The following is a 23,497-nucleotide window of genomic DNA, read 5'->3' as shown; positions in this document are numbered from 1 at the left end:
TTCTGGAAATAAGAGAAATTTAAGGTTCTGCCACCATTTGTCGTCTCTCCCAACTCCTGATCCCCTAGCCCCCTTAAGTTGTTTTAAAAGCTTGAAAGATGTAATTGAAATTTTTTAAAGTTAATGATCCAGTCAGGAAAACAGTAATATTTTCACCTGTTTGGACAGATAGACGAGTGGTCTGGGGACATAAATATTAATAGTTCAGGAATTTATTATATCAGTAGAGTAGGTTTCAAATAAAAAAAATCTCTGTTCCAATAAAGGGACACTATGATAGTAAAAATCATAATTATGAAATAGAATTTCATTATTTTTTACAATTTTTTTAAGGTGAAGTGGCAAGTTAAAGACATGGAAAGGAAAAACTGAAGGTGGGTGTAAATGGGTTATAGATTGTTGTAATAAGCAGTCTTTAACCCATTTATCTCTTCTTCTAGCTTCTCCCCCTTATTCCCTATGACTGGAAAGGTATTAATGGGCCTCTTCATTGAATGGCCCTTGACATATGTGTTAACTATTCATGCTAAACAATCTGTTCCACCTTGTATCAAGCTATAACACTCTGACTACATTTCCCAGAACTAAAAAGGAGCTCTGTGTAGCTTAAAAATCTCTCAACAATAGAATTGGGTTCAATAAAAATTATCACATCCACCTTGTGTCACTAGTTTCCTGGGACCAACACAATTACTAAACTACGTAAAACTTCTTCGTTAATTTTCAAAGTTGAATTACTTTCCATTGTTTTATTTGTCTTTATTGTTGGATGTTTTTCTCCACCTGAACAATGAAAATAGTCAACTGCATTCTAGTTTCATGTTCTGATGTCTTTCGCAGCGCTGCAATGTTGAAATTGAAAGCAATCCAAATGAATGTTTACTTGCTGGAAAAATTTGTGTGCCGTGTTTTAAAATATCTAGAAATATTGCTGTTGGTCTTAAGCTTTTGCAGATAAAATGTAATAAAACAGCAAAGTTGACCTGATAAGTGTCTCTCTTAAGACTCTGACCTCACAGCACTTCCTGCTCTTTGTGAGTAGGACATTAATGCATAGATTTACATTTTTCTTTTTGTATTTTTAAATAGCAAGCAAAACTATCAGAAGGAATTTTCATTCCTGTTGAAGTAAGATTTCTTCATCTCAACATTGTTGTACAGAGTACAGTATGACATACAACTGGAATTTTCCAGCTCTGTCCAGCAATCCCATTAACTGTATATCTATCTATAAGCCACAGAAAGCTTTTTGCGGTACTTCCTGGTTTTGATATAATGCTTTGTGTTTAAAGCCGAGTCAGTTTTCTATATTAAATAATTCTGTGGCAAACAACTAATAAAAAGTATAATTTCCAGTTTAAGTGAATTGCAACTGAGCATCTGACATGATGGGAAATGGTTGTGTGTTGGATTTGAAAAAGGAAGCTGTAATTAATTTGTCTTATCTACCTCAGTCATCCTAATGATTTTGCATTTGTATTAAAATACAATATGTCATTTCCTAGTTCAATAGGGAGATAGAGATTTCAGAGTTTTTTCTCTAGTGTGCCTTAAGGACTTCTTCATCCTACCCACAGCTGTAGTATTTCCATTCATTAGACTTAGTGTTTTGGGGGAGGTGGTGCTAGAATGAATAAACACTGCTGTCTGTTCTAGAGATAGATAACAGATAAAGGAAAATCATTATCTGTGCTGTTACAGTAGTGGCATTATTTGTTACAAAGTTAAGTAAAACCATTGGGAAGATTTTTTTCCTGGTATATTCATCTTCAAGTTTCTTTTTGTTCATTTTATCCCATTAATTCTATTTTAAATCCCTCATGTGGCATCCTAAATTCTTCTTTCTCCTTGTTTTACACACTTTTCAAATGTTTGTAGTCCGTTGCATCGATATATTTAGTTCATCTGAGTTTCCTATTAAGCAGGGAACAGGAGGAACTGAGTTATTTTTGTGACAGTGTTCTGAACTCATTCCAGTGTTTTATAATGAAGTGTCCAGAACTGAACCCAGCATTACAGATAACATCACAGCAAAGCCATATAATGTGTATTTACAAGGAGCCCAAAATTGCATTCGTTTTTTTGGTGTTAAATCTCCTAAAAAAAAAAAAACCCTCATTTCTAATTTGTTGTTCAATATCACCCCACGCCTGTCACTATATTACTGCTTTCCAAGATTCTCCTACATTTGTATTTTTACATTATTATTCCCCTAATATTTGCATTTTTTTAGATCTCAATCCCAATTTATTTTTCTTGTCTCTCTAGATTGCTTTATATTTTTTCTTCTCACACCATTTCCAAATTCATACCTATGGCAAGACTCCTAACTCTTTCTCAACTTCCACCCCGTCATCAAACTTAGCCTGGACTAGTCTACATAAGAGCTCCACTTCCTTGACAATTCAATACAATTAAATGATGGCCACATTATCACCACTCTGTACCGGAAACCTACTGACCATTATTCTTATCTCCATGCCTCTAGCTTCCATCCAGGACACATAACATGATCAGTTGCTTACAGCTAGGCCCTAAAATAAACCCGGATTTGCTCCAAATCCACAGAGACAAACATCTACAAAATCTTTATCAGGTATTCTTAAAACTTAAATACCTACCCCTGGGGAAGTAAAAAACCAGACTGACAGAGACAGATGAGTACCTAGGAATCAGCTTCTTCAAGATAGGCCCAATAAGAAAAATAACAGAACACCACTAGTCATCAGCTACAGCCCCCAACTCAAAGCTCTCCGGCGCATCATTGACAATCTCCAACCTGTCCTGGAAAGCAATCCCTCATTCTCACAAGTCCTGGGAGACAGATCAGTCCTCGCCTACAGAAGCAAATTCTTTCCAGCAGCCACACATTACACCTCAGACACACTCACCCAGGAACCTACTCCTGGAATAAGCCTCATTGCTAACTCTGTCTACACTTCTATACATGTAACACCATCACAGGACCTAACTACATAAGCCACAGCATCAGAGACTCATACAGCTTCATATCCTCTAATGCGATCTATGCCATCAAGTGCCAGAAGTGCCCCTCTGCCATGTATATTGGCCAAATTCTAGAAGCAAGGACTCTTAATCCAAGAACACCTTGCCAGGTAGTCCTTGAGAGCACTTTAGCTCACTTTAGATACTTTGCTAGCACCTAAGAAGAGGTGATCTCTCAGGTAGCCAAAGTTAAAGAATTCATCTGTCTCAAATCTAGAAGAACAAGATGGCCAGAAGAATTTCCTGTTGGATTCTAATTAATTTCAGAGAGTTTTCTGTTGTGTGATATCATAAGAACCTAAAGAAGAGCTGATCTGGACTTATAATAGAATGGAGACTAAGAAAGTCATTTAAGAAGAAATCCAGGACCAAGTCTAACAGTAAATTGTTTTTCTTCTTCGAGTGATTGCTCATGTGCATTCCAATATAGGTGTGTGCGCGCAGCGTGCACGCGCCGTTGGAAGGTTTTCCCTTAGCAGTACCCTTAGGGCCAGCAGGGAGCCCCCTGGAGTGGTGCCGGTATACCGGCCCTTATATACCCCTGCTGACCCCCTCACCCACTCAGTTTCTTCTTACCGCTGTGACAGTCCTTGGAATAACCCTCAGTTCCTGAACGTGATCATTGTCTTCATTGTTTTTCTTCAATCTTTAGTTAATCTTCAGCTAAGTGTCTGCAATTTAAGTTAAAGACTCTGTTGTTGTTTTCTGTTGATTGTTCCCTGCATGTACGGCCTGCAAGGCTTTAAGCCCTGCAAAAAGTGTAATAGGCCTATGCCATGCGGTGACCCGCACTCATCGTGCTTATAGGAGAAGCACACCTTACAGAGGTGTATAAAATATGTAAGGCCTTCAAGCCCCAGACAAAATGCAAGAGAGCGTTGTGCCTTAAGATCCTCCTCATGGAAGTGGTGCTCTGACCGGCACTGGACTCGGCACCAGCCTCCCGGAGAGCATTGGCCTTGGTGCGCGACGTTTCCATGCACCTTGCCTCTTCGGCACCACGGGGCCCGGCACCACTCTCGAAGAGGTGGCCTAACAGGGGCCGGTCCCTGCCTAGGCACGTGTCCTCCGTGTGCCCTCCAGTGGGCTACGTGGCGCTGATGAGCCTGGGCCTTCTAGGTTGGGTGGGCCTGCCTCCCGGCAAGCAGACATCAGCCCTCTGGAGGACTTCCCAGAGCCATCTACACCGGAGGCTTTGGAGGCAGCAAGGGTTCTAATCAAGTCCTCCCCCACCCCAACTCCAGCACCCTCTAGGCGGCATGGGGACGCTCGGCACCGATCACCTCCCGGAGCAACCAAAGGCATAGTACGTGAAGGCAGACATCGCCCAACCCCAGTGACACACCGCATGCAGCACCGGCCATCGAGGCACTGGCTCCCCCTGTACTGGCCAAAGATACGGCACCAGACTTGGCGTGGCAACATCGCCCAGCATCGTCACCGCCCCAGGGCCCATTGGCACCTACCTCCAGGCTGGACTCCCACGTGGCCATGCCTCCTCCACCGCCTCAGCACCGCGGCAAGCCGGAGTCCATGTCTCGGCACACTGCAAGTCCTTTGGCATCTCCGCTGGCACCACCCTGGTCTGCCTCGGCATGCTCATCTGACTCAGAGGCGGAATCTGTCTGGTCCTCGAGGGCCTCCAGGTCTCACTCACGGTGCTCCTCCCACTCTCAGCACCATTCTCAGCACCGTAGTCCTCCACTCCCGTATTAGCAGTGGGCTCAGCCAGTTCCAGTGCCCATGGCCCCCCTCAGCCTCCAGGGCAATGGCCCTTCTGGACTTCCTGGGCTTACCACCAGAGCCAGGGTCCGGACCCACCGAGACCGGCTTCTGTCTCCTTGGGGCCACGAGTTCCTCTGTCGGCAACATCTCGTGTCAGGTCCCCCAGCTAGGGATGTTCCCTACCTCTGGGCCAGTCATCCCCGGCTCCAGGGGGAAGCGCAGCTCCTGTGAGCCATCCTCCCCCCTCTTCATCTGTGGACACCTTGGATGATCCAGGTCACGAGGATGCCCCTGTGGGTGAGCGTTAGCCAACTCCACCCCGTCCATGCTCTCCAGGGGTTTTGACAGGACCTTCAAGGGCATCTTACCAGTCTCCTCTCTACCTTTCTGGGGCCATTTATTCCATTTCCTCCAGGCCTGGCGGTCTGTTACGTCAGACTGATGGGTGCTGGAGATAGTGGAAAGGGGTTATGTAATCCCTTTCCATTTGCCCCCTCTTTCCCAACCCCCTACCCTGTCCCTTTTCAGGGACCCCTCTCGCGAGCCTCTATTACAGGAGGAAGTAAATCATCTCACGCTAGGGGCAGAGGAATGCATTCTCCTACGAGCTTCAGAGCAGGGGATTCTATTCCCATTACTTTCTGGTTCCAAAGGCGAAGGGGGGCCTTTGTCCCATTCTGGACCTCAGAGCTCAAAACTCCTTCATCATCAAGACAAAATTCAAAATGGTGACTCTAACGTCCATTATCCGTTCCTTAGCCCCCAGAGTCTGGTACGCTGCCCTTGACTTAAAAGACGCTAACTTTCATATTTCAATTACCTCCCGCCATCGGAGGTTTCTATGGTTTACCATGGGCCCGGACCATTACCAATTCATGGCCCTCCCCTTTGGTATTTCTATGGCCCTTCATGTCTTCACCAAATGCATGGCAGTGGTGGCTGCCGAGCTCAGAAAAAGGGGTGTCCAAGTGTTCCCCTACCTAGAAAATTGGCTTCTGAGGGGCGAGTAAGTGGCTCAGGTGGGAGCCCACATCACCACAGTCCGCAGTCTCTTCAAAGACTTAGGCCTTCTGTTGAATCTGGACAAATCGACCCTGTCCTCCATACCCATCTACCCTTGGGACTCCTCTCTCCCCACCACAGAGCAAGGAAGCCCCGGTGTGTGCCTCTTCTGGCGCCTTCCTCAATTTTCCAGGTATCGCCCTCTCCACCGGCAGACGACCTAAAACAATTCTAGGAATTATTTAAATGAGTGGCTCAATCACAGGACATTATACTCCAAGAGGTACAAGACAAACAATACAAATTACTCACAATACTGCAACCAATGGCATCCTCAAAGATAGCCTTAATGAAGCTATTTTGCAACTGTCAGATGTGCTTTGGCAAACTCCAGCCTCTCCCCCCAACCAATCACAGGGCGGACATAAAATATTTCGTCTCAGCAAAAGGTATAAACTTCCTCTTCTCACATCCCCAACCAAATTTACTAGTCGTAGACTCGGTTAATCAAACACCCACAATTTAAGTCTACACCTCTAGACAAGGATCGCAAATGGCTAAATATCTTTGGCCACAAAGTATACTCTTCTGCCACTCTCCAGTTTAGGATAGCGAATTACATAATCCTCCTGGCTAACTACAATCGTGCCAACTACGATCTGGTACAGGATCTTCCTGAGAATAAGATACTACACCTCCAGTCCATTATCAAGGAGGGCCTATCCATAGCAAAATCTCCCCTCCAGGCTTCAATGAATGTGGGGGACACAGTAGCTAAGGCCACAGTCAAGAGATTGTAGAACTGGCAGTGGAAGTATGAGACACCTTGCCAGGTTGTGTCGGTTTGGGATGTAGACAGTAGTAATGTATAGAGCCTCATCCTCATCGCTACAATCATCAGGAATCCCAAAAGAATTACAGTCTAAGGTGGAGAACCTCCCCTTTGATAGAAACCAACTGTTTGCTGCAAAGACAGATGAAGTGCTACACTCAATAAAGGACACTCATACCACACTCCGCACTTTGGGGATGTACACTGCACCTAACAAGAGACTCAAATACATTCCTTACCAAAGGCCAAGGGACTATAACTACTATAGACAACAGCAGGGGCCATACAACAACAGGCCCAAGCAGTACTTCAACAGGAGGAGGACTCAGCATAAATGACATAATCAGCATAATATAATGCTCAATTGACTTCACACAGCAGATTTGAAGTCTTGGTGGGAGGTCTGAGTAACCACCTCGTAGATCCAGTGCATCCAAATGTCACCTTCCATTACTGCCTGAGACCCTTCTACCAAGAATGGGCCCACATTACTACAGACAACTGGGTCCTGGAGATTATGAAATCAGACTACACAATCCCCTTTGCAGCTATACCCCCCCACCCTACCTTGTCCCTCTTCAGGGACCCATCTCATGAGCCCCTGTTACAAGCAGAAGTACAAAAGCTACTCACCCTAGAGGCAATAGAACCAGTTCTCACAGAACATCAGGGAAGAGGTTTCAATTCCAATTATTTCCTAACAGCCAAGAAAAGGGGGCTAGAGGCCAATCTTGGATATCAGGAAACTCAAGTTCATCCTCAACACAAAAATCAGAATGGTGACCTTTGCAACTATCATACCCACACTGGACAAAGGGGACTGGTTCTCAGCCCTTGACCTTCAGGATGTATATTGTCGTATAAACATCCATTCTGCTCACAGGAGATTTCTCAGATTTGTGGTAGGTCAAGATAACTATCAATACCGAGTCCTTCACTTTGGTCTTTCCATGGCCCCTCGAGTGTCCTCAAAGATTGTAGCCGTGGTCATGACCTTTCTCATCATTATCTTTCCCTGCCTCGATGACTGTTTCATCAAGAGATCCACACGTTAACAAACATATCACCTGAATATCAAAACTCTGAAACTCACAGCATGGCTCCTCCATGGTTCCAAAATGAAGAACTTACCTGTTCACAGTCGAACACTTCCTATTGAACAGTTAATGTGAGATGCTCCTACCAAAACACATGGAAATGTTTTCAACAATGGTGCACCACATGGTGTTTACACCCCAATACCACCCCCCATACCTACTGTAATAAAGTACCTGATGGACCTCAGTGATGCAGGTCTCTCCATCAGCTCTATCTCTGTCCATCTGGCAGCAGTCACGACTTTCCATGAACCCGTGGATGATTTCTCTCTTTCCACATCCAATGATAAAGTGATTCCTCACAGGCTTGCAGAAAACGCACACCCCCGGTGCCACTTTGGGGCTTAAACATTATTTTTGACACACTCACCAGGCCACTCTTTGAACTACCAGCCACTACATCACCACAATATTTGTTTATGAAGGTAGCTTTCATAATGGCAATAACATTGGCAAGACACGTAGGTACAATTGCAGCCCTCATGACCAATCCGCCTTTCACTACATTTACTAAAGATAGTCATACTCAGTCCTCACCCCAAGTTTCTCCCCAAAGTCATATCCGACTTCCACCTAAACGAACCAGTATACTTACCTTCATGCTTTCCTAAACCTCCTACTTCATCCAAAGAGTCCATCTTGCACACGTTGGATGCAAGACAAGTTATTGTGTTCTACTTAAATAGAACCAAAGAGATCAGAAAGTCGGACAGGCCATATAGGGGAACAGCTGTGTCAGCACAACATATATCCAAATGGATTGCTAGCTGCATATACACAGTTTACGAACTTACGAACTACAGAAAGGACCCATACCCACCACCTCTGTGGCAGATGTGGTCCTTCCTTCCTCTACATAAATGATTCCAGTGCCCACCACCATCCGGCAGGTACTGCTACTGAGTCACCTGAGTGGAGCACCCACAGGGATACCACTTGATGGCAAAGAAGTTACTCACTTGGCAGTAACAATGATTCTTCAAGATGTGTGTTCCTGTGGGTGCTCCATTACCATCCCTTTCTCCCCTCTGCTTAGAGTCCTTTAATGGATTTCAGATAGAAAAGGAACAGTGGGAGACTCGTGTTGTGTGTGCACCCAACAAATGGCAGCAGCACAAGACATGGAGTGTGCAGGCACAGCACTGCCGAGCAAAAAATCTCCGATCAGCGGCGTAAGGATGCACCGAGACCTGAGTGGAGTACCCACAGGCACACACATCTCGAAGAACCATCATTACTGCACAGGGTGAGTAACTTCTTTTAAAAAAAAAATGGGAAGTGACTGCCTAGGAAGGAGTGCTGCAGAAAGGAATCTAGGATCATAGTGGGACCACAAGCTAAATATGAGTCAACAATGTGACACTGTTCGGGGAAAAAAAAGTAAACCTCATTCTGGGATGCATTAATAGGAGTGTTGTAAGCAAGACAGAAGAAGTAATTATTGCACTCTGCTCTGCATTTACTAGGCCTCAGCTGGAGTTTTGTGTCCTGTCCTGGGCACCACATTTCAGGAAAGTTGTGAAGAAATTGGAGAAGGTCCAGAGAAGAGCAACAAAAATGATTAACCTGTGAGGGAAGACTGAAAAAAAATGTGTTCGTTTGGTTTGGAAAAAAGAAGACTGAGAGGGGACATAATAGCTTTCAAGTACCTAAAAGGGTGTTACAAGGAGGAGGGAGGAAAAAATATTCTCCTTAACATCTGATGGTAGGACAGGAAGCAATGGGCTTAAATTGCTGCAAAGGAGGTTTAGGTTGGACATTAGGAAAAACTTCCTAATTATCATGAAGGTGAAGTACTGGAATAAATTGCCTTGGTAGGTTGTGGAATCTCCATCTTTGAAGATTTTTAAGAGCAGGTTAGACAGGCCTGAAGCAACTGCAGTCGATCTTCCAGGGTTCAAATTAGCGGGTCTAGTGAAGACACGCTACTTTGAACTGAGAGGGTTCTTCCATCGATGCCGATAGTCCTGCTTCTACGAAGAGTCAGGGAGGCTGAAGGGAGAGTGTGCGCTTTTCGAATTCCTGCATTGTGGGTGGTGCCCAAATTTAAGTTAAGATACTTTGACTTAAGCTATGCAATTAACGTAGCTGAAGTTACCGTATGTTAATTTGAATTTATCCCCTAGTATAGACCAGGGGCCAGAGCTAATCTAGATGGTGCTTGGTCCTGCCATGAGTGCAAGACTGGATTTGTTTACTTCTCGAGTTCCCTTCCAATTCTAGTATTCCATGATTCTAGGAGTATATAGGCATACATTGGGGCAGAACTACAGTTGTACAGGCAACTTTGATACATTAAATAATGCAAATGTTGATAAAGCCTTAGTAATACAGAATATTTGATCTCTAAGTGAATTGTAGTTTACTTTAATGTAGTTCCCTTGAAAAGTATTCTACAGCAACAATCTCTGCTAAATTCCATTGTATTGTATGAATTATTTTAAGTTCAGTAGAAGCTCAGTTACAATTACGCATCAACTTTAATAGGAAAATGACACTATCCATTTTCTAATTGACCATGTTTTACGTTTTTCCCCCTCCCACCACTTTCAACAGTTGTGTTTCATGTAATTGCTTTATTAATGTAGTATCCTTATTAGTAATTCTGTAATGAGGTGCCACTTTATTTAGTATATTTTGACAGTATAGCTGATGTGCTACTGTTGACAGTAACTAGAGAGTGAGGAATGTTTTGCAGATATGGCTTGTGATTAATTTGTCTGCATGCATCACATGACAGTTTTTATATTCAATTGCTACTCACTGCAGCCTCTGATTAATTTTTCCCATGATTGGGGACAGAAAGGGAATGCATGCATGTTGGTCTTTCAACTTTTTTTTAATATATTCTCTCTATATAGCTGTCTACTAGCCCCCTAGTACCAACCTTAAAATGGGAGAGGATTTAATCTGTAATAAGTAATTCTCATTTTAGCATCAATCTGTGGTATTTGAGTACATTAGGGTTTTAATTTTCACTGTAAAAAATGGCCAATGCTATAAGTACTTTTTTGTTTTGAATAATGTATTGAGTAGTATAGTTATGATTGCAACAGTTCCCTTAGCACTAACGGATACAGTCAAGATTTTTCCTTTGTGATACTGTCCTTGATTTGGAGAACAAAAGATCGTCTATAGCACCTTGGGAGTGCTGCAGTGGTCAAAGAGTTAACCTGTAATGCCAGGTGAACTGGCTACCTTCAGATTATTCTTGAGTAATGAGCAGGGCTTGCCGAACCACGGCAAGCCCCACTCGCCAGCTGCGCTGTCCGTCGATCTGCGCATGCGCAGATCGCCCGAACCCGGCTCTTCCAGGTTACAATCTACTCCCCACGGGCAAGTAGATTGTATTATTTGTCGAGCCCTGGTAATGAGAATTCCCGGATTCTGTAGTGCTGGTATAGTACTCCATGCCACCCACTTCTGCTCCACAGTATGTAGAGGACATTCCTGGGAGAAAGGGGACATGGGTAGCGAGTCTTTACCCTAGTAATCTCCAGCTCTCAGAATGGATGGGCAGTTAGCTGTAATTTTGAGCAAATCTATGTGTTACACTTAAGTTATACCAGGGACCAGAATGTTCCTTGCGAGTACAAGGATTGTGAGAATGTAAAGGTGACTTATGATATCTTTATCCGCACAATGTTCAGTCCTTAACTGAATGCAGGTAAGCCAGGCACCTGCATCTTCCACCAGTCCATCTTCCTCAAAATTAAGCATGTGTAGTTATGCTGTTTAAACCAGCAAACTTTATTCCTCTTTAGTAATGATCCCCCCTCATTTCCTCTTTCCCAGCCTATTTAACATACACACTTCACTCCATATCTCAATTCCTTTTCCCATTTGTAAGGATATGCCATCTGATCCATGGGATGGGTTCATAGGTCTTGGAGTTCCAGTCCTTTTCTCAAGAAATGGATCCCAATGCTCTTTCCATTGTATACTTCATCTTCTATGTCCTTTAGTGCTTCCCTCTTCATCCCATGCTTTCCTTAGTGGTGGTGATACTTCTCCCAACTAAGAAATGTATATTCTCCAGCCTATCGCTGACAGTGCCACGTTCATTTCCCCCCCAAATTCTTCCATGCATGTTTTGTCTACTCTGCACATGCCTGCCTTTATCCTCAGTATATTATTTTCTATGACTTGTATAATCTTTTCTTCCACCTCCCTAAGAACCAATGTTTCCAAACCATAGAGCAGACAAACACACAAAGCATACTTTTCCAATCCATTTATTACTTAATAGCTGGTCCAACAGCACTCCTGCCACCCTTTTGACTGTTGGGCATGCACATCAGGCTTTTTTCAATTTTCCAGACCTCTTTTTGATGGCAGTCGGTCTAACTTTTTAAATATACAAATTCTTGGTTTTAATTCAGCTTTTCTCCAGGAATTTGAATCAGCAGAAACTCTTCCAGTTTCCCTACTTTCGTAATTTCAGTTTACTCTGTATCCTTGGTCCTCCATCACATATTGTGACTCTGATACCATATCTACCAAATTCTCGTGCTATCGGCCAAAAGAGCCGGGTTGTCAACATGTATTAGTTTTCGGTCTCCACGAGCTTTCTTCTTCTCCTAGTTAATTTCATAACTAGGATAAGAAGTTGAGTCACCACATGGCAATGTCTCAATCTTATCAGTACCTCAAAACATCCTGAAATTCCATGTATTGTTACTACCCCTCCCATTCATTTAAATACTCAAAAAAAACCCTCAAGCCAAGTTATATGCCTTCTCAAGATCTACTTAGCAATTGCCCTCTCCAGTATCATTCTTTCAAACTTCTGTCTCACTGCAGATATTGAGTCTACAATATGCCTTCACTTCCCAGAGTCATGCTGTTCTATGCTTTTTGTCATTTTGCACCTCAGCCCTACCTCCAAAACTCTTTTTAAAGGCTTACTCTTCCATAAAGGCACAATCAACCCCATTCTCAAGTCACCTAGTATCCTATCTTGATCCCAGGAAATACATGGTAATCTATCAAACGACCTTACTCCAGTAGTTCCAACTTCCTTGATCATATCATCATTTGTTTTCAGCAGGTGCTTTAACCTTTTTCCATCTTATTCAATGCTTCTTCTACCTTTTATATAGAGATCAATAATTTTTGAGCCTCTATGGGGGCATTTTCCACAATTTGAATACGTATGGTATGCAGTCTTGTGGTGGGGCGGGAGGGAGGGCAGTGATGCCAGATGTCTCGGGCCAGCCTCCCACTGCTTGGGGAGGAGACCGGAGGGAAGAGCCATCTTCACTCCCTGATTCATTCATAAAGTACATCATAAGTCAAGTACCACTAAATAAGTAAATTGGAAGTTAAACTGATACCTATTATTAAAAGTGGTAAGACCCCCTACTCTTCTAAATATTTAAAACTATACCTATGCTTCCACCGTTTTCATATATTCTCCTCTAAAAATATAGTCAAGTTAATGATAGAATCATAGAATTAAAAGGAATATCAAGAAGTTATCACGTCCAGTCCCCTGCACTCATGGCAGGAACGAACACCATCTAGAACATCCCAGACAGGCATTTGTCTAACCTGTTCTTACAAATCTCCAATGATAGAGATTCCACAGTCTCCCTAGAGAATTTATTCCATTGCTTAACCATCCTGACAAGAAGCATTTCTTAATGTCCAAAATAAACCTCCCTTGCTGCAATTTAATCCCATTGCTTCCTGTTTTATCATCAAAGATTGAGAACAGTTTTTTCCCTCCTCCTTGTAACAGCCTTTTAGGTATTTGAAAGCTTTTATCATGTTCCCTCTTAATCTTCTCTTTTCCAGGCTAAACAAAGCCTATTATTTCAATCTTGTCTCATAGGTCATGTTTTTTAGATCTTTAATCTTTTCTGCTCCTCATCTCTGGACCACTTCCAGTTTGTCCACATCTTTCCTGAAATGTTGCAGAAGAGGATTCTGGCCTGGGGAAGGGGCACTGGGAGAGGGTACAGGATCTGGGAGGGATCTGTGACCTGGAAAAAGGGATGCAGACTGCAGAGGGTGTGGGTAGTGACTTGGGGCAGGAGAATGGGGTGCAGAGTCTAGGAGGGTACTTGGGTGTAGTAGAAGATTCTGGCATGGGGGAGGGATGTAGAAAGGGGTACAGAGTCTGGGAGGAAGTTGTGATCTAGGGGAGGGAGTTGAGTTGTGGGACAGGCAGGGGTACCAGAAGCAGGCCCTGGCTGGGAGGCGCTTATCTAAGTATCTCCTGGCCAGCAGGCCTGCAGCACCACCAATGTAGGCTGGACTCCAGGCCTGTTGCAGCCTCAGGCTGCTTGAAACTGCAGGCTGTTCCCTCCATGTGGCTCTCAGCTCCAGGAGGGAGAAGAGGCTTACATTGCCCCCATCCTCCAGGCCAATCTCTCTCCTATTGTTTCCAGCCAATAGGAGCTGAGAGGTTGGCTGGGATCAGAAACGAGGATTGGGTTTGGGGCAGGGAGATCACACAAAGCCTCCCCCTGCCTGCAGAGCAGAGAGTCGCACAGACGGTCCTTTAAACCACAGCAGCTGCGTGCCTGAGGGTCCCGGCAGGGTGGTCTACAGGCTGGATCCGGTGGCTTGGCAGGCCGGATCTGACCACCGAGCTGTGTTTTGCCCAGCCCTGCCAAAGCCTATATCCCCAGCTTGATCCTACACCTCTCCCACACCTCAGTGTTCGTGCCAGCCTGGAGCCCCCTCCCACACTCTTATCTCCCTCTTCTAATTACACACCCAGCCAGAGCCTGCATCCCAACCCCCTAACACAGCCTGGTGAAAGTTAGTGATGGTGGGGAAGAGCGAGTGACTAAGGTGGTGGATAGAATGAGTGGGGGCAGGGCGTTGGAGAAAGGAGAGAACCAGGGTATACAGTTGGCAACCCCACATAGGAATCATCATGAGCCTGAAGCAGTGGTTCTCAAACTTTTTGGCTTGCGTCCCCTTCCTCCCCCCCATCAACGCACTTCTTTCCATGAACCACCCACCTACCACCTATGATGACAAAATGGGTGCAAAAGGAGGGTGGAGTCTGGGTGGGAGGTTGGGTGCAGAAGCAGGCTGAGGGTGATGGAGGTCTGGGAGGCAGGGAATCGCTAGGAGTGGGCTGTGGGAGGGTTGTCTAGGTGGGAGGGAGGGTGAATGAGTGGGGTTGAGGTCCGGAGTGAGGGTACTGGAAAGGGGTGAGGGTGCATGATCTCAGCAGAAGGGGGTAAAGGGTTTGGGAATGAAGGGAATTGGAGGCATTACCTGGCCATGATTACAGCTAACAGAAGCAGTGGTGAAAGCTTCCAGGTGAGTGATTTCCTGCACTGCCATTCCGCCAGCTCGGGGGAGGGAGGCTTCCTCCGTAAGCCTGATCCAGCCCATGAGGCTCCCCCCTCCCACCCCACAGCGGGTAGCACAACGCTGGTGCTCCAACGTCGCAGTGGGATGCTGCAGTGCTGTAGTGCCATCCCAGGTGCTCTGCTGTGGAGGGTGTGAGCCCTGAGCCCACAGCCCATCTGCAAGATGGTCAGTCAGAGGACTATGCTTTGAAAACCAGTGGCCTACAGCAGCAGTTCCCATCTGCCAGGCCACAAACCACTGGCTACTGTCCCATGGCAGCTCTGGGGGCCGGGGTTGGGAATACACCACCCTGCGTCTTCCCTCCTATCGCGGCTGTTGAGAGAGGTGCATTCTGCCCAGCCAGCACCAGGCACGGGTCTCTTCCTGGCCACAGAAGAGCAGAGCCCAGCACTGTAGCCTTAGAGAAGCCATGACCTGGGCAGCAGCGTTCAGCTGGTGACAGGGAGGCAATGCAGGACTAGATGAGGGAGGCAGGACAAGCACTGGGAATGCCAGGAATGGGGCTACTTCTGGAGAGCTCAGAGGTGGGGGGCTCTAACAGTTGGGGGGCTGGCACTGGACTGGGCGTGGGGCTAGTAGTGAGGAGGCTACTGGGGCAGGGCTTGCACTAGGGGCAGGGCTGGCACTAGGGACAGGGCTAATAATGGAGAGTGGGCTCCGGAGGGGGTTGGGTATGGGGAGGGTCTGGAAACAAGTTTGGGACTGGGGGATCTGGTGGGGGGGGCTTTAAGGGGCGGAGGGCTGGCACTGAGGCATTTGGGATGGGGGGCTGGCACTGGGGGGTTGGGTGCAGGGGGACTCTGGGGTTAGTGGTTGATGCTGGGGGCTAGTGGAGGGGTGGAGGGCTCTAAGGATTGGGGCTGGCACTGGAGGGTTTCGGGGGCTGGGGCTTTTTATACTGCACACTGGTAAATCTATTCACAAACTTTTGGTGGACCGTAACATTTATGTACATATTTGCATGTTAATTATTTGCCTAATGAATATGCAAATATTCAAATAAAATGTTTCTGGTATGCCAAAAGTTCCTGAATGGATTTGCTGGTCTGCGCTATAAATAAGGTTGGGAACCACTGGACTAGAGGTTGCAAAGAATGTCACGATGGCAAAAAGAGGAGGAGACCAATTAATAGCAGTGTGGTTGATAAGAGAGTAGGTTGATATGTGTGGTGTGAGCAAATGCCCCCAATAAGGTAAAGAAAGAAAGCTTTAGAAATGAGCTGGCAGAGTTGCTGGTTATAGTTTAAGAATAGGACTGTCAATTTAATCTCAGTTCTTCTTTGAGTTATTGCTCATATTGATTCCAGTTAGGTATGTGTGCTCTGTGTGCACAACCAGCAGAAGGTTTTTCCCCTAAGGATACTCTTTGGATCGACTGTGGAGCCCCCTGCAGTAGCACCCCGTTTGGTGGGGAATATAGACTCCTGCTGACCCCTCCGCCTTCTCAGTTCCTTCTTATTGCCTGTGATGGTCATTGCAGCTACTTTGTTCTTTTGCCTTAGGCAAGCTCTTCTCCTAGCTCACAGTTATTCTTGTACTGAACAATATACTTACTACAGTTTTTCTTGTGCAGTTAGTTCTTAGATAAAAACCCTGATTTGACAATGATAATGTTCTCCTGTGACTTTGGAAAAGTCACTTAATTATGTCACCTCAATAACTTCATCTGTAAAAATCACAAGGAATAATTAATGTTTGTATAATACTTTGACAATTAAAAGTGCTAAATAAGTGCTAAGTCAAGGGTGGGGAACCTAAGGCCCGAGGGCCATAGCTTGCCTGGGTCTGGCCCCGGAAGGTCAGGGCTCTTCCCCTCCCCCCCCCCCAGCATTGGGGAGCCCGCGCTATTACTCCAGCCTACTGCTGCCTCCCCATGGGGCTGGAGCACACACAATCTACTAGCCTAGGCTTTGTCATTCGGGGGCCCTCGACCCCAAAACCCCAAAAAGGTTCCCTACCCCTGTGCTAAGTCTATTGTATTAAAATGAATTTATTAGCTTCTCTAAAATTCTCTTGCCTCTTTTCATTTTATGCCTGCTGATTATTTCCTCTCCCTGCATATAAAGTACAATTCTACAAATGTTAATATCAAAACTCCCTTTGTTACTTAACTTTTTTCTCCTCACCAGGTAAAATAGTCACCTATCCTTGACCCCGCTTAACTCCAACTACCACCTCTTTCATCCAAAAGCTGATTGAAGCACAGTTTACAATCACTTTCTGGTGTTCCTCTCCACCAATTCCATCATAGAACCTCTTCAGTCTGACTTCTGCCCTGTGTGCTACATTGACACCACACTTGTCAATGTCCCTAATGAACTCCTTCTAAGGGGTAGCCGAGTTAGTCTGTAACAGGAAAAACTTAAAAAACAACAAATAGTCTAGTAGCACCTTCAAACTAACAAAACACGTAGATGGTACTCGGGTTGCCAGATACTTTCACACAAAATATCGAACAGGGTGGAAAAAAAATTCATTGAGCAAAAAAAAAAAATTAATTCCCACGCCAGATGGTATACGTGTCTGATATTTTCTGGTGGTTTTTTTTTGTTTTGTTTTGTTTTGTTTTGTTTTTAAACCAGACAGAGGCCTCAAATACCAGACTTTCCGGGCCAGTACCGGAGGGGCATGAAAGCTCATGATACCATCTACACGTTTTGTTAGTCTTTTAGGTGCTACTAGACTTTGTTGCTGTTTTTTAAGGAATTCCTTCTAGTTGAAGATAAAAATCAATACTCTGTCTTTCTCTTTCTTGACCTGTCAGCTGACTTGTTGCAAAGCTGAGGTTTGAACTTCAGGTTCCTCTCTGAGGGTGTAACAGGAAGACTGGCAGCACCACTGCACTTAGAAACCCCCCAAAAGCTCTTTACTAAAGTAAAGAGTGCCTAGTGTTCCAGCGTCACTACCTGAAGTACTATTCCTTGTTTCCGTACCAAGAATTGGAAATTACTGCATTCTGCTTTTAGAAAGAAGAGTTGGGGAGGGGTGAAGAAAGGAAAGGAGAAGAGAAAATGACCCTTTTATACCACTCAAGCCATCTTGCAAGTTTAACAATTGTCTAATAAAACAAAGGCCTGTGCATGATTAAACAACCTTCAGAAAAGAAACTAAAGCAGGTTAGAAAAACAAAGCAATAACTGCCCAAATGCTATTTTTATTCTTGGTGGGTCATTTGATATTAGGGTGTAGTATGGAGATTTGTGTATCCCTATCCAAAAATCTGTTCAGGCCTTCCACCTTGGAAAGAGAGGCCAATTCCAAATGAATAAGATGAAGTAGAGGTCTCCCTTCAAGTATTCATTGCAAAATATGAAAGATTGGGAGGGTTCTAGGGGAAAGGAAAATGTATTAGATCATATTTGAAACTTGTTTAAGCTACAGCAGACTTATCATTTCATCTTTGTTTTTCAGAAAACATTGCTATCTGATCTGTAGTTGCAAGAAAAAAGGAGTAATAATAAGAAGGAAATCTCTCTTGGATAAATTGGAAGCGCTTCAAATTTGCAAAGGGATTTAGTGCCAGCTGCTGTAGAAGGTTTTACAAAGCCACCTTTGGCACCAGGATGGATGAAATTCTTCAGACCTAAATGGTAACCTTAATTCTTCCATCATGGTTTTATTTCTCTGATGTAGCCCTCTAAGATAATTTGTACAGATTGTAAAGGATTTTCTTCTTATACCAGTTAGGTTTAAATATAGCAGTCTTACAACAGATACATTCTGTATAAATCTGTAATTTGACAACTTGAATGTATTATAATGAAGTTTGCGGTTTTAGCTTTTATATCTGATGTTTAAGTTTGTGGCATATATATATATATATATATATATATATATATATATATATATATATATATATATATATATATATATATTTTGCTCATTTGTCTTCCTCTTTTGGGGTAGGGAAATGCAGATTTAAGGCAGGGGTCGGCAACCATGCCACAAGCAGCACGTGAACCGATTTTCCCATGGCATGTCTCCCTGCACAGCTGAGAGCTTGTGCTGTGGCTCCAGCCTCAGCTGCAGGCCGGAGCACTAGCTCCAGCTTCCTGCTGGGGGGAGGGGGGCCAGGAGAGGTGCATGTGTGTGTCCCTGGGGTTGCCCCTGCCCAGCCTGGGTATGCAGCTTCCGGGAGCTAAGGGATTTAACCCCCTCTTCCTAGCTACAGGCTTCTTGCTTCGGGAGGAGGCGGGGCTGGGTGACCAGCAAATGTGGCACACCAGGCTGTTCCCTGCAGGGAGTGTGTGAGGTTGGGGAGCCCCTTCCGCAGTGCCCCTCTGCACTTGGCCGGCCTGGGCTCTGCCTACCCCAGGCCTGGAGCCTCAGCCTGCACCCAAGGGGTTGGTCCAGGCAGGGAAGAAACTCTGCCCTCCTCCCCTGCCAGGAACAGCCCATGATCTGCCACAGTTGTAGGGGATGCCTGGAAGTGGAAACGGGGCAGAGGAGGAGGCTGCTGCTTCTCTCTCTGCATGATGCTGCCACTTTCCAGCACGCGCAGGCTGGGAGGCAGCAGCCCAGCATGGGGTCATAAGCAGCCAGGCTGGAGCAGTCCCTGCCTGGAAAGTGAGGACCACTCCAGCCCACCCCCATTTAATCAATTAACTGGTTAAATGTTATGTTTAAATGGTTTAACTAATTAAACAAGATTTTACATCCTTACCATTGACTGAGCAGTTCCTTGCACAGGGCAGTGATATTAGCAAACCTGTAACCACAGAACCAAGTCTTAGGACTATGTCTTGATGGCAATAAACCTGGCCAAGTGCCTTTGTTAATGAGCCGTGCCTGTGGTCTTCCTTTGAATAACATCAGTGTCTGCTGAACTCCCATGGTGCTCTAGCTACTAATAACATTGGAGCTTCAAATACAGAAGCACCTAAGCAAAGATACTGAGGCAACAACATTTCTACCTCTAGCACTTAATCACACTGGGGATTACTATGAAGTCTGCTGAACCAGCTATAGGTGGTGTACTGGGAAAGCACACAAATATGCAAGTCAACTGACAGCAGAAGTATTTATAGAATTCATAGTATGGCACATTCTGTCAGAAACTGCTGCCTAAAGCTAGTAAGTATATAAGCACAGCATGAGCGATCTGATTATTTTACATCTAGCTCTTTTCAAAACTGGACTGACACTACTAATGTATTTTATATTGAATGCCACCAAACAGCTGTCATATTGTAATGCCTGTATTACAGTCGAACTGGGAAATATATGAACCAGGGACCAAAAAGCAAAAGGCTTTCAATTTTTCAAGGCAGTGTAAAAAAAGACAACCTTATGTTAGGTCTCCGTCCCTCTTCTCCTTCAAGCTCTTGTTCTCAAACCCTTGTGCAGACCTTCTTTTGAACAAATAGTACTTTTCCCATTGCACATTATCCTAAACAGTGATTTTTTTTTTTAAGTGGTGATCATCTCAATTTAAGTTAGCTCTTGATTTCCTGCTCGTGCTTTCTTATTTTGTCTCAGAAGGGTGGCTATGTTAGTGTGTAACTTTAAAAAGTCATAATATATTTGTTAGTCTCTAAGGTGCCACTGGACTATCATTGTTCCTTATTCTGGTCATTCAGTAGGATAAAGTCATCCATAACCTCTGGGTTGTCTGTGCTGGGAATTTTGCACAAACTTTCTCAAACATTTTGGCCTGTGACCCACCCTGTTCAATATAAACCTTTCTACAAACCACAAGTTGCTCATGGAAACTCACCATTAATTATATAATTACGCTGGAGCCATTTTGCTAGTGCTGCAGCTAGGGAGAATGGTTTAATTGAACCAAAAAACGGAAATATTAATCAAAATTATTAAACAGAGTAAGCACTTCAGTTTTCTCATGTTTACTAAACTTCATTTTAAATCAAATAAAATATTAATTTATGTTCAACTCAAAAGATTTCAACATTGTCTTTGTTTATGGCAGGGGCAGGAAACCCTTTTTGAGTTGGGGACCCCTGATTCACAGAAAAATTTGTCAGGGACCACACACACATGTTAGAGAAGAAACAGGTGACCCAGGAGCAGATAGGGTAAAAGGAACTGCTTTATTGCCTATACACATTTACCTCGGACATTCAACACAATGTCTCCAAGTGGCAACAACCTAGTGCCAATTACACCCTTTTATCTAATTTAGTATGTAAATTTCACTACTTTTCCTAAAGCCTTATTTAGTAAAGTTAACTCCCATGAAATGAATATTAATAAGCAAATAATTAATACAATTATACCTGCCCCTAATTACTATTTATATAATTTCTAATTGAATCAACACTTTTAAACTACAAACTAACAAATTACAGAGATTACAAGGAATTTGATCCTGAAGATACATTATGCAGAGCCAATGAGGATAAACAAGAGACATAACAAAATAGAGCAACTCTATACTTATTTGGTTTTCTAGGCTATGGAATAGAGGCAGGGAGCAAGTTTATATATCAAAAGATAATATTGGTCTCGACCAGACCCTATCTTCCCAAACTACAAAAATAAAAGGAAAAAGCATGTTTACGGGTAATGCTGTGGCTAAACCCTGAACTACTAATGTATAAGGCCATTTCAAACCTATTAATTTTTACACACCCCAACAACACACAAAAACCTGCCTACTACAAAATTCCCCAACCCTCATTGATATGGCCCCCAGCTGAGACCTCTCACTCCCCTGATGCTCCAGCCCCATGGGGACGGGGGTGAAGAGAGACAGGGAGGACTGATGTTCAGGACTTCCCATAAGCCAGATTAATTCTGCTGGGCTTCTGGATTTTGTGGATATTCCTAGGCTCTGGAGTGGCTCCAGAATGAGCATTCAGTGTGTGCTCTGGGGTGCCAACAACTGAGGTAGGGAAGGGGGTTCAGGATCTGGGCAGGAGGTGGGGTTCAGGAGGTAAGGTGCTAGGAGCAGGCTGGAGTAGGGTAACTGGCCAGTGGGAGGGTACAGGACTATGGGTGGGTGCAGAGTCTGGCCAGGAGGGAGGATGCAGGAGCAAGCTGGGGCTTTTGGGTCTTGGCAGTCTTGTGTGTGAGAGTGGTGGGGTGTGAGGTCTGGGCATGACGGAAAGGAGTGGCACGTACCTGCCTTTGTGCCATCCTCTACTCCCAGGCACGGCCTCCAGGCAGCATGTCCATGTCCTGCTGTTTCCCCAGCCGGAAGAGGGGAAGCCACAGCACATGCAGCCACTTCTGCTCTTCTTCTTCCCCATGAGCTGGATCTGGCGGTGAGGTTTGGGGTTTTCTTTCCCCTCCCTTTCTCCCCCGTGGGAAGCCGGAGCTGGTGCTCCAGCCTTGTGGGGGGCAATTGGTCGAGGCTGGAGTTCCACCATGGGCTCCTCACTTCAGGGAGAGAGGAAGAGCTGTGCACAAGCCATGGTCCATGGACCACAGTTTGAGAATCACTGGGCTACACTGATATACAGTTGCACTGTTCCACAATATATGTTAACTTGAATCAGTGCAGGTTACCCTGTTTTGAAAGGAAGATACAGATGTTGCTAAATATACATAGTGCAATAAATGCTTTTTATTTGCACAGGATCCTAGAAGCTAGAGATTCCCTGTTTTTCCTGTTACTTTGTAAAGGGAAAATAATATTACTAGTATTTCATTTTGATAAAATAATTAGAGCCTGCATTTCTGAATCTTACAAAGATAGCTGTGCTACCTTGTCTAGTCAAGTGGAGTGTGTAGTGTAGTCAAAAGTGCAGTGGGAGAAGTTTCCCAGTTGCTACAATGCCGTCTCTTCATATTTTCTTTGAATTTTATAGTGTAAGGGCTTATCTACATCATGCTGTAGGCTGCATTAAGGGAGTGGAAAATCTAATGTGCACCCGCTTGTCGTGCACTAACTAGTGCACATATACCTTGCTGGTGCACATTTAAAAGTCCCTACTTCATGTTAATGTAATACTTTTTGAAGCATGATTATGTTAATACACGCTGGGGAATGTCTCTGAAACAAAAACAGGACTATGTAGCACTTTAAAGACTAACAAGATGGTTTATTAGGTGATGAGCTTTCGTGGGCCAGACCCACTTCCTCAGATCAAATAGTGGAAGAAAATTGTCACAACCATATGTACAGGCAGTCCCCGGGTTACGTACAAGATAGGGACTGTAGGTTTGTTCTTAAGTTGAATTTGTATGCAAGTCGGAACTGGTACATATTGTAGGGGAAACTCTAGCCAAACATTTCTCCAGAGCTCAGTTTTATTCTCCCACACCTCACTTCCCTTAGTCCTTTATTCTCAAGCTGAGGTGTCTGCTGAGAAAAGCCGCTCCGTGTCTCCCTGGTCTGCTGGGGGGGAGGGGGGAGCGCTAGCTTCGCGTCTCCCTGGTCTGCTGGGGGGAAGCAGCTAGTGTGGAGTTGCCTCACCCCGTTTGTAAGTAGGGATCCGATGTAAGTCGGATCCATGTAATCCGGGGACTGCCTGTATGTGTGTCAGTAGGGTTTACACTGGCCAGTTACCAAATGATGCACTGGAGCTTATTG

General features: G+C 44.6%; 1 protein-coding gene across 2 annotated transcripts in view; it reads left to right on the top strand.

Annotated features, from left to right (window-relative positions):
• The window catches only part of PEAK1 (pseudopodium enriched atypical kinase 1), a 203,786-nt gene that overhangs the window by 71,590 nt on the left and 108,699 nt on the right, over positions 1 to 23,497 (top strand). The window contains exon 2 of one of the 2 annotated variants that reach the window (XM_075897375.1): positions 18,412 to 18,590. The exons of the other annotated variant lie outside the window; for it this stretch is intronic. The gene's annotated coding sequence lies outside the window, so the exon portion shown is untranslated. The remainder of the gene's footprint in view (positions 1 to 18,411; positions 18,591 to 23,497) is intronic. 2 annotated transcript variants of the gene reach the window in all.

This window comes from Pelodiscus sinensis, chromosome 14, assembly GCF_049634645.1.
Source record: "Pelodiscus sinensis isolate JC-2024 chromosome 14, ASM4963464v1, whole genome shotgun sequence".
Taxonomy (NCBI): Eukaryota; Metazoa; Chordata; order Testudines; family Trionychidae; genus Pelodiscus; species Pelodiscus sinensis.
This window is presented reverse-complemented; position numbering and strand designations above follow the sequence as displayed.